The sequence below is a fragment of the Python bivittatus genome, unplaced genomic scaffold (genome assembly GCF_059951505.1).
Source record: "Python bivittatus isolate LINGU-HERP-01145 unplaced genomic scaffold, Pbiv_v1 ctg000680_np1212, whole genome shotgun sequence".
Lineage (NCBI taxonomy): Eukaryota > Metazoa > Chordata > Lepidosauria > Squamata > Pythonidae > Python > Python bivittatus.
The window spans coordinates 8,516,798-8,527,836 of NW_028277095.1; the positions used below are offsets into that span (position 1 = coordinate 8,516,798).

General features: G+C 47.4%; 1 long non-coding RNA gene across 1 annotated transcript; it reads right to left on the reverse strand.

Annotated features, from left to right (window-relative positions):
• Positions 1-1,265: 1,265 nt before the first annotated feature.
• On the reverse strand, positions 1,266-5,783 carry LOC148214416 (uncharacterized). Its single transcript, XR_015798134.1, has 3 exons — positions 5,687-5,783; positions 2,794-2,903; positions 1,266-1,391 (listed from the first exon to the last, which is right to left on the reverse strand). It is a non-coding gene; the product is annotated as an uncharacterized LOC148214416 (long non-coding RNA).
• Positions 5,784-11,039: the final 5,256 nt, after the last annotated feature.

Genomic DNA, 11,039 nt, shown 5'->3' on the forward strand with positions numbered 1-11,039 from the left:
TGGATTAAGCAGGGTTCTTCAGAAAACTGCAGTCCAGTGGGTTTAAAGTCAGTGTTCAGCCTCCCTGATCTCCAGGGATGTTAATGCAGGCGGAGGAAGCCATAGGGGTCCAGAAGATGCCACAGTGACCTCATGCACGTCATGACCCTGTCACGCAAATGACAGGAAAATTCACACCGTCTGCACAATGATGTGGGTGATGTCGTTTTCGTCCCTTGTCCCCCCCCCCATGGGACAAGGGACATGGAACATGGGACAGGTGCTGCAGGAGGCTGACCCCCTTAAATCTGATATCAGCTCCCTCTCTCGCTCAACCTCCTTTCCATCCATATTACTGGGATAAGAAATTGGACAATGGCTTGAACAAGCCAGGACGACTCAATGTATAGATAATGGCTGCATTCACATGAAATCGTAAACTGGATATTTAAAGCATGGCTTACCCAACAGCTCATGACTGACTGGGTTCACCTCTAACACTCAGTCATAAACCAGGGGCATCCAATGGTGGAGTCAAAATAGTCGAGCTGGTGGCCACCGCCGTGCAGTCAAAACCCTACCACTTTTGATGACCCACGTCAAATAGGTCAGCACTTGAACTGGAGAATCCCAGCTGCTGTCTTGACTTTTTTGACCTCTCCCCTGAGGACAACCCTGCTAACTGAGACTGGACAGCCATCAGCTGGGGAGATTATAAATATGATTCCTGCATAGATCTGTAGTCTTGTTTACACACTGCACTAAGCCATGTTTTAATTATGGTCTGTAGAATAAACCTCAACTGGCTGAGTTCACGCAATATACTAAGCCAAAACTGAACAAATCAGAATTCTGTTTCATTTCAAAACATGTTTTGCTTCTTTGGAAAAGAAAGGAATTGTTCCCAGACCACTCTATTTTAATAGCACGAGAGAGTAAAATTATCCCTCCACCTCCATAAAACATCTGCAGCCCCTTAGAAGTCTCCATTGCACACCATTCCTGAACTGGGGCTTTGGAAAGGACAGTTGCCTCAGGCCCTGCACACGAAGGGGTGCTGTCCAAAGAATGTCATGTGATCAGGATGAACAAACATTTTCATCTAAGCAATAAAATGAATTGGCTAAACTATAATACCACATCAGTATTTTTGGATTTCCATATGCTTCACTTTACTGGTCCATTGATGTCAATGCATGAAAGACAAGGGAAAAGAAGTAACCTGGGCACAGGGCTCTTAAGCGCCCTCCACCAGCCCAATTATCCTGGCATAAAGTTCGCTGCCCCGATTGCCAAACTCTATCCTGTTGGCAGATGGTGCTGCAGTGATTCACAGGGCACAAGCACATTCCAGGCAGGGAATGGTGGGTCTTCTGGTTTTCCTTCCCTTCTCCTTCCATCAGATGTCCCAACTGGAAGGAAAATATCCACCAGTCACTCTCCTTAATATGGGATGGAGCTGGGGAGGAGGTGAGTTTGGGCAGATGGCTAGACCGGCAGGTTTAGCTATCTGTCAAAACTCACAAGTGTTTTATGTAGCTGCATTTAAAAGCAGCTCAACAGTCAGGTGATAGCAGCCAATCTCTGGTTTCTTTTAGACAGTGGTTTAGTGCTGTTCTAGAAGAGTGCTAAACCCAGGTTCAAAGGCAGTCCAAACAACAACTGACGTTTGTGGAAAGAACTGCTCTGTGGAGTCCTCTGCTGCCTCCATTGGTCAGTTGCTGTTCAGGCTGATCCAGGTCTCCAAGCAGGTATGGTTTCAAAGAGCTGGATTGGGCCCGGAGGACCACAGCACTTTAAAGTGGCCGATTGGTGTCAGGCTGATCCCAGTCCCGGGGAAAACTCCTTACTGTTGGATTTGGCAACCTGTGATTGAATCAAGGGTTGACTTCCACTTGGGGAGTAGAGATGTCTCCCTCCCCTCTTCCATATCTGTCTTATATCTCATGAGACCCTGAACCAGGAGAGCCCTTACTGGCCAACCAGCTAGTGATAGGTGAGGGTTAAGCAGCCAGCGCTTGGTAGGTGGGTTCTCCGGCTGCCAATCTGTGGCAGCGAGTCTCATCAGGGAGGGATTTGGGCCTCCTGCAGCGGCTCCTCCTGTTTCTTGGAGGACTGATCGGGTTGTCATCTGGCTTTTTCCTTCAAGGGCATCCCAAATATGGTCCCTCTATTAGTCAAACCAGAGGTCACCATGATTGGACAACTGTAACAAGGAGAGTCCTACCACAAGAAATTGTCAGATGACGATCCGTGTGGAATCGTTATTTGTTTAATTAATTATACTGTCATTTATACATCACCCACTTCTGAAAATCAGGCAGAAGAATGATGACGCTGCCAATGACAAACCTGGATTATGAGAATACCGGTGTGACTCAGCCAGCTCACGAGGCATAGGATGAGCCCGGTGGTGTTATGACCCTCCTAGGGGACGGGTCTTCAGAGGACGAGGATGGGGAGGAAGTGGCGCCAGAAGCATCATGCTCTTGCTGGAGATTCCAGCTGTACTGGAGCCAGTGACCCCACTTCGACGTGGACAGTCTGGGCAAGTTCACAAGACCTCTTGCCTGTACCCACGGATAACAATTCAGACTCGGATGTTCACCCAGTTAGCCCTAGGGAGAGGTGCTTAAATGAAGATCCAGGTCTAGAGGGCTGAACTTTGCCAATCTGAGAGGCTTAACAGGAGGGCAGGCTATCGGAAGAGCCCCAGTGGGGCACCAGGTGGAGGCTCCGCATGGCATGTTTGTTGCGCTCAATCCTTTGGACAGGGAAGGGCTGAGAGCAATTTATCAAAACCCCACCTCTTACCTGTGGTATCTCGTGTGTTGCTGTGCTTTGGATCCTGGATTTCGCCCAACCTCCTGACTGACAGCTCACTGGCCTTGATGGCTGCTTGCCCATTTGACCGCAAGTGTGCTCTGTTCTCAAAGGAATTGCAGAAAGACTTGTTTTATTCCAGCTAGCTGCAACCCAGGCTAATCTGGTTTAGCTCTGGCCTGTGGCAGATTTATAGCCTGTTCATGCAACCTGTTAGCCCATTATATACTTCTGCGTTGGGTGAATAAGCCACAGTAGCTTGTAAACCATGGATTTTCAGGTCGTGAGAACCAGGCTAATTGTACTTCAGTAATGATAGTTACGTTATTCATGGCTCAATGAGATCGCGGACCCAAGTTTCTGTCTGCTGGACAGGAACTTAATTCCAAAATTCATGAAGAACTTGGCTCTCAAAGTCCTTCCTTTGTTCTTTCACAGACCTTTTCTATCCCCTCTGAAGTGTTCCTTCCCCAGGGGGAATCTTCTCCACCTCTAAAATCTGTGTTCCTGCAGGACGCTTGAGGGATCCTAGGCACCAGGCCTGTGGTGGCTCAAAGATTTGGTTGGAACCCTGCCCTGCTTTACAAACTTCCTGCAACTCAGGAATTTAAAAGGAGATCTGAATCCTCTTTGGCAGAAGTCCAGCACTCACAGAGCCTGGGAATGACGTAAAAGTTATATATATTTTTAAAAATCTAAAATGCCAAAGACACGGAGAAAGATAAATGGGGAAAGTTGGCAAGGGTGCCAGCAGTAAGCTGGGGCGTCCACCGGAAGGTGTCAAAAAAGTCAAGATGGTGGCCACAACCACAGAAACCCTTCCCCCTTTTTTAGATGGAGTAGGAACAGAGCTTGCACAGTCAGGGCTGCCGTTTTGATGTTTTTAGCACCCCCTAAATAAAGCAATGGAGAAACAACCTGGCCTAGACACTTTCATTTCAGTGCATTGAACACCTCTAGACTTTGGCACGCGTTAAAGGAGTCACAGGCAGATGGCCGAGAGGCACAACCAGCACTGGATCTGGTGCTCCAGATTTGATTTCTTCTCAGAGTGCAGCTCATAAAAGAAAGAATAACCACCAGCCCCTGCACTCCTTCCTGCCCACAAGACACTTTCTGCAGCCCTCCAAGGTGGGTCAGGCTGACCGTGGGACCGCCTGTGCAGAGCCTCCGAGGAGGCAGACCATGGCCACAACAGGACCTTCCTGGGACGAGAGGAGGAGGAGGGATGAGCGCTCCCACTTCCAGGCAGACTAGGAAATACTCCTGCCTGAAACAGAATCGCTGTTAGTCACCATTTCAGGTCTGAGCTTGAAAGCCGGTGATCCGACTCAGCACCGGGCAGTTCCTAATGCATGGGCTGTGTTCATACGGCATGCATAACTTAATGACTTCATTACCCCATTTTCTGGGTTTCCATGCTGTGATGAACCATAAAGAAGCCCACCAGGCTATGTTGACACAAGCAGTTGCCAGAAAAACCCTACAGTAGCTAAGTTTAGGGTCCCGTGTATATGCAGCTCCAGTGTCTTTAGTAACCTGGTTAAGCCTGTTGCATGAAAGCAGCTGCAAGAAGAACATGTGTTGTGAGGTCTGGCAGCCGGATGACCCATCCCTCCAGTGCTCCTGCCCACAGTGCTCAAGCCATGCTCAGTGCTGCCTGCCTGGCCAATGGGAAAGAAGCTGTGGGTGCCTTGAAGCCCTGCCAGTCCTCTCCTGGTACAAGAGAGCAGGTAACCATGGAGGAAGCAGGTGGCATTCCCCAGACGACAGTCCTTGACTGGGGTAAAGGGAGGGTGTTTCCACACCCAGTAGTAAGATGCTTTGACTGGGTTATTGGTTGACTAGGCTAAACGCCTTGTGCAAATCCACCTGCTATGTGCAGACCTCAAATCTTTGTCTTACCAGCTAAAGCCCTCAGGAAAAAAGTTGCCTTTTCTATTGACCGTTGGTTTAATTTGTATGGATGTTTGCCATTTATAAAGAGAGAATAAACAAGGAGTGTGTGCAAGGTCTTATGATTCATGCTAGAAGCATGTAGGTATCTGCAGTATATATTATGGCTACCAGTATATATTATGTGTTGGTTTTCCTGTATGAACTGTCTAGACTCAGGGTTTTGATGCTGGGATCAGCATTATTCACGTTCTGTTGCAAGTTTACTAAGGTCACCTGGTTAAGGAAGCCGAGTGGTGCCCACAGTGCAGAAGGAGCCCTTGGAGAGAGCGGCTGAGAAGGCATTGTTCTGAATCAGCCTGGAAGATATGCCATGGGGACAACGGAGAGAGGTCTTCCCCTAATACATGAAATAATCGTGGGCCAGGACCATGTGGCCAGGCTTCATGGTTAGATATCTGCAATGACACTTCAGATACATTGAACTCTTCTTGGGGGGTGTTAGTTAGAAGGCTACAACATGCATGATGGTTAGGAAGCCATTTTCTACAGACTGCTGATGATCTTCAGTAGCACTCCATATGTAAGCTAGTCCACCGAAGGCATACAGAGAAAATGGTGAGTCAGGGTCACCTAAGTTGTGACTTTTGGATGGCTGATAGCTGATGGCTGAGGCTCCAGAGCTGGGCGTTCACAGATCCCACAGCTTGGAGAAAAAATGCTTCATCAGCTTTGTGGTTCCTTTGGAGCTTCCTTGGGGGATACGGCTTCTGAAATGCCACAAAGGACATTGTTAGCCCTGTGAGGTAATCCAAAAAGAAGCACAACCAGGAGTACTAGCCCATATCTTTGTTGTAAGGTTACATTAATAGAATCTTGCAAGACTGAAAATATTTCTCCCTTCCTTTCCTTTTACTCTCCGGAAAACTAGGGAGGGTCCCTTCTGAGATGTTCCCCACATCCCTTTTCCTTCTGTGGGCTGAGATACCTTTTACACGCCGGCTGTCCAGTCTGTGGCTCTCCCTCCTGTCTACCAAGGTCATTCCCACAGACCATTACAGAGGCGGAGTCTCCTTCTCAGCCCCTTCCATGGAGTCAGTCAGCTTGTGATGGGGAGCGTTTTTCTTTCTTGGGGGGATGATATCAGCACTGCTTCTGAGCACTGGGTGGCATCTGCCCGGCCAGACGAGTCTTGGCTGATGACCTCAGCCTGGACACAGCACCGGAAAGGCTCCGTGTCAAACGCTTGGGTCCCTCTGGAGATGACCTCACCCAAAGCGGACTCGCCTCTTCGCAAGTTATGAAAGCCAGAATAAATGGGCTGTTTTTTCAAAGAGCCCCCAAGCCTTTTCTTTTGCGCAGAGGCGCCGTGGCAAGGCTGCTCCCCCACGACTTCTGCTTCTCGGGATCCAAGCCCAGAGGGGTGTGAGGCGGCTGGTTCTGGCAGCAGCTGTGGGGAGTGCAGCCTGGCTCTTCCTCCAGAGACCCCTCCCCATCATTGGAAAGGAAGCGCTGCGTGGGCCACCAGATCTGCCTCATGTCTCTGCCGCCTTTGGGCGTGGTGCTGGAAGGCCCCATGGCCGGTCTATCAGCTTCCATCCGCAGGAGGAGGGGGGGCTGCCATCAGTATCCTTGGGTGGGCTCTGGCCCTCCAGGTTTCCCCCTTGCTTGCCTCTGTAGGGCAGGGAGGCGGTCTTGTGGTGACTAGGGCTGTATTTAACATGGGGGGGGGAGCAGAAGGTCTCAGGGGTGGAGTTATGTGCAAAGTATGCCACATGCTCAGGACTCCACCATTTTTCCTCAGCTTGATGTATGTGGTGGGGTCATTTGTGGCTGCTTTGAAGATAATGTTGTGTTGCAGTTTTTGTGAGCATCCCACCTCCCAGTGGAGACTTTGCAATCACTCAACAGGCAGAGGGGTCCATTACGAGCCCCAGTGACGTCATCATTGCTCCAACAATGTGCACGATGACATCAATTCCATCATCCGCTTCATCTGCATCATGACATCGTGATGCACGTGGTATCGTTCCCCCCTTGCCTCTCCTGCAGATCCCCACACTAAGGCACCCATCACCAGTTCAAGCCACAATGAGAAGCCACAGCAACTGAGAAAGGAAGGCAGGAAGCTGTCCTTTCAAGTGAGCTCGGCCCAGAAGATGCCTAGAGACCCTGCAGGGCCCCTCCGCCCCAGGAACCCTCTGCAAGAAGATGTGACGGCCAGGGCCAAGGGGGTCTGCAGGAATCAGGTCAGAAAAGTCAAGATGGCAGCCACAACCACATGACAATGCATGTAAAAAATGGGCAGGGCTTCGATTACATGGCGATGGATGCCATCTTGACATTTTGACCGCGACACCCCTGGCAGGCATTCGCAGCCCATTAGAGAGGCTGAAAGTCACAGTCTTTTCTGTCCCTTCCCTTCCCTCCCCTCCCCTCCCTCCCCGCGTCCTGCCGTCTCCCTGGTCCTCCTCGTTCCCAGCCCCCAGCATCTGTTTCGGACGGGTCTTCGTGTCTTCGTTTCTCTTTCTACTCTATGTGCCTCTAGCTTCCCCTTGCTATAAAACAAAACCTGTAAGAAAACACCAGGGTAGTAAGCTGCTTATTAAAAATAGGTCCCAGGTAGACACTGCTAATGGGAACAGATCCAGCTGGGCCGTTGGAGAGCACGCATGTTACCCTTTGAGCAGCTTGTCCATCATCGTGCAGGTTTGTCTGAACTTGGCCCCTAAGCCTCTGAAATGCAAGATGACCATTCATCAGATGCCCTGCTTGCTGGCCTGGAAGTGGCAAAGCAGACCTCTCCAGAGGCCTCCAGAGGATCCAAGCCAGCCAGCGTTGCCTGCTCTGTTTTTAATTAAACCTTCATGGCACAGAAGCTCTGGGAATTGGCCTGTGTGGGTAGCCCCAGAGGACCTTCTGTAGGGAATCCATTTCTCATTTGCAAGAGCGACGGGAAGTCTCTGCTCCTTCATTAGCAGCCTGGAGGATTCAAGCACCCGGGCGCTCCCTGTCCACCTCCTGGGACAAGGATTCACCAACAGCCACAGCCTCCGTCTAGCTCTACCGTCCTGCATTTTCATAACGAATTACCGATTTTGCTTTTACCCACTTAGGACTCCCGTTTGCCTTTGGGTGCTGAGTAGAGTACTGCTGATGCAATGAAAAGGAAAGGCCAGGGGAAAAAATGAACGAAGCAAAAGTAAAGTCTAGGCAAGCTAGCAGAGAACAACAGCCACATTTGTCATGCCGGTGACCAGTGTGGATTTCTGGCCAGAAGAGATTTTATATGCATTTTGCAAAGTGACAGAAACAAACAGAGCTTCCTGAGAAAAGCCAGATTTTAGTGGAAAATGCTCACTTCTTCTGGATTATTGATTCCAACAAGTTCATGGTTCCTTGGGAAAACTGTCAAATCCCTATTACAGGAAGTCTGCACCACAGCCCTTTGCAGGCTCATCGCCCTCCTGAATGCAGAAAATCCTGGTCTGATGCATCTGCAGGGTCCGGGGTCCGGGGAAGGGGGTCAACAAAGTCAAGATGATAGGGAAACACAAATGGCATTCTTCCAATTTTTTTTCTTGGAAGTGAATATTTATAGCATTCATTTCAATGCTACTCTCCAACATATTACCATCATTTCCATATCAATCTCTCAAGCACTCCTTCCAGCATTCCCTCATTTCAGTTTCATTCTAAATCATTTCATCGCTTCTTTTCTCAATGCTCTTCAGGGGTGGTCAAAAAAATCACGTGCACGTGAAAAACAGGTGAAGCTTCAGTTGCACCATCCTGGCCACCATGCTGACATTTTTGACTGTACCTTGCAGATGCTCCTGATCCCATTCACAGCTGGAGGATCCTTGGTGACCAGTTTTGACCCACCTCCCCAGGAAAACTGCTCTGCGTTTTCCCTGCCTCTTTTCGTCTGAACTGTCTTTTTCTCTCTGTACACATTATACCTGGGTTTCTCAATATTGGCATCTTTAAGATGTGTGGACTTCAGAAGTCCCCTGGCAACATGAAGATCTTAAAGTTGCCAAGGCTGAGAAACATTGCACTACACAGTCCTTCTCTTTTGCAGCAATTATTCTCTTTTATGCAATTTTTCTCATCCAAAGCCTCTTTTACTTCATCATTCCATGAAGCAGCCTTGTTCGGGCTTTCCGTGAGTGCAATTCCACACATTTCTGTGGCACTTTGTGACAATTCTTTTCATTATGTTCCAACCAGCCTCCCCATCATCTTGTCTCTCATGCCCCAAGATGAATCTGCTTCTAATATTTTTTAAATATTGGACTTGTGCTTTCATTTTCTGCAATTATTTTACTTTCATTCGTTTTACTTCTTTCTTTTCTTCCATGTCCATTTTTTCTCATATCACTCTTGATGTTACCAAAAAAAAAATTATTTATTTATTTATTTATTTATTTATTTATCAGATTTATATCACTGCCCAAATTCTCATATCACTCTTGATGTTACCAAAAAAAATTAATTAATTAATTAATTATCAGATTTATCAGATTTATATCACCACCCAACTCCCCCACAAGGAGGGACTCTGGGTGGTTCACAACAAAACAATTTAAAATCAGTAAAAACATAAATAATACAAATATAAAATACAATTATTAAATACAATAAAATCCAAGAAATGGTGATATTATTTCAGTCTGTGACCAGATAATATTAATCAAAGGTAAGACTAGGGAACCATCCATCCCCAAAACTGACCATTCCCATCCCCACCCCTACCCCATGCATAATAACCAAACCAGGTCTTCAGTTTTTTTCTGAAGTCTAAGAGGGAGGGGGGCAACCTCACTTCTGGGGGAAGGGTGCTCCAAAGGGCAGAGGCTGCTGCAGAGAAGGCTCGCCTCCTGGACCCCGTCAGATGAAATTCTCTTGCAGACGGGGTCCGTAGCGTGCCCTCTCTGCATGACCGGGCGGGACGGGTTGATGTGACGGGGATGAGACGGTCCTTCAGGTACCCTGGAGCCATGCCATGTAGGGCTTTAAAGGTGATAAATTGTCTGTTTTGCATTCACGTCTCATCATCCTTGTATCCTTTACTAATTCTCTCATTCTTTCATCATAAACAATTCTATCAGTCATGCTTTTAGACAATTAATTCCTCTGGTATGTCTATGCAGGGACAGTGTTTTGCTTAACTCACACATTTGCAATCAAACTGACCTTTTTCTAAGCAGAGACACACAATCACCATTCTCATTCTGTTTTGGTTATTCAGCAATTGTTTTTAGAAAAGTCATCCCTAGTTCTTTCATGGTCATCATTCATTGCAACATAGCACACACCTATCACAAATCTATTAATTCCTATTTTCATACACACCCACAGCAACAATTGGATGGCAGCTATTCATGCTTTCTGAAATACAGGGAGTCCCTATTTTAAGGGCGGGTTCCGTTCCCAAGGTCTGTCTTTAAGTCGAATTTGTATGTAAGCCAGAACAGTACTATTGTATAATACTGTATAAGTCGTAGTGTGTAATTAACTCAAATCATTGTGTATTTAACTCAAATCATTGTGTAACTCTAATTTCGCTACAACAGGCTCTGTTCTTAACTATGGGTCGTCTGTAAATTGGCTGTTCTTAACCCGGGGACTACCTGTACATTCTAGCCCTTTCATTACATTAAACCTGCATGTATTAATCAATTCCATAAATCAGACCACATTCATTCAGATCTCTTATATTCTTCACTCTTTTCTTGGTTTCACATACAATATATATTCATTCATTCATTCATTCATTCATTCATTCATTCATTCATGCTGTCTTTACATTCATCATTTTCCATATGTCGTGGTTGTCACCAGATGGGCCCTTGATACTGACCTCCCATGCCCATTATGACTTCGGTCAATCAAGTGTTTCATATAATACTCTTACCCTGAAAAGTTTACCAAGTAATTAGCTGGTTTAAGCTGGTCCGCCAAATTCACTTATTCTTAAAACCTCTCATTGGTACACTTCCTTTCTGCTCTGACAATTTTAGGTTTTCCTTGGTTCATACAGCTCACATGCCATGTTCAGTCGTATGTTTCCTTTTAAACAAGAAACTCCTCTTTCAGTACTGGTGCCACCGGTGTACCAGACTGCCTCACAGCTTTGGTCTGGCCACATCAATGTCTGCGCATCACAAGAGGCAATCTGGCCTACTGAGGCAGCTGGGAATCCCCTGCTCCTCGCCACTCTCCGTGCTGGTGGAGGCTCATGGAAGCTGAAGCCAAACACCTCTGCAGAGGGCAGATTGTCTGTCACTGCTCGAGATCTCCTTAAGGAAGTTCAGTGCTCTTCCCCAGTAACGAGA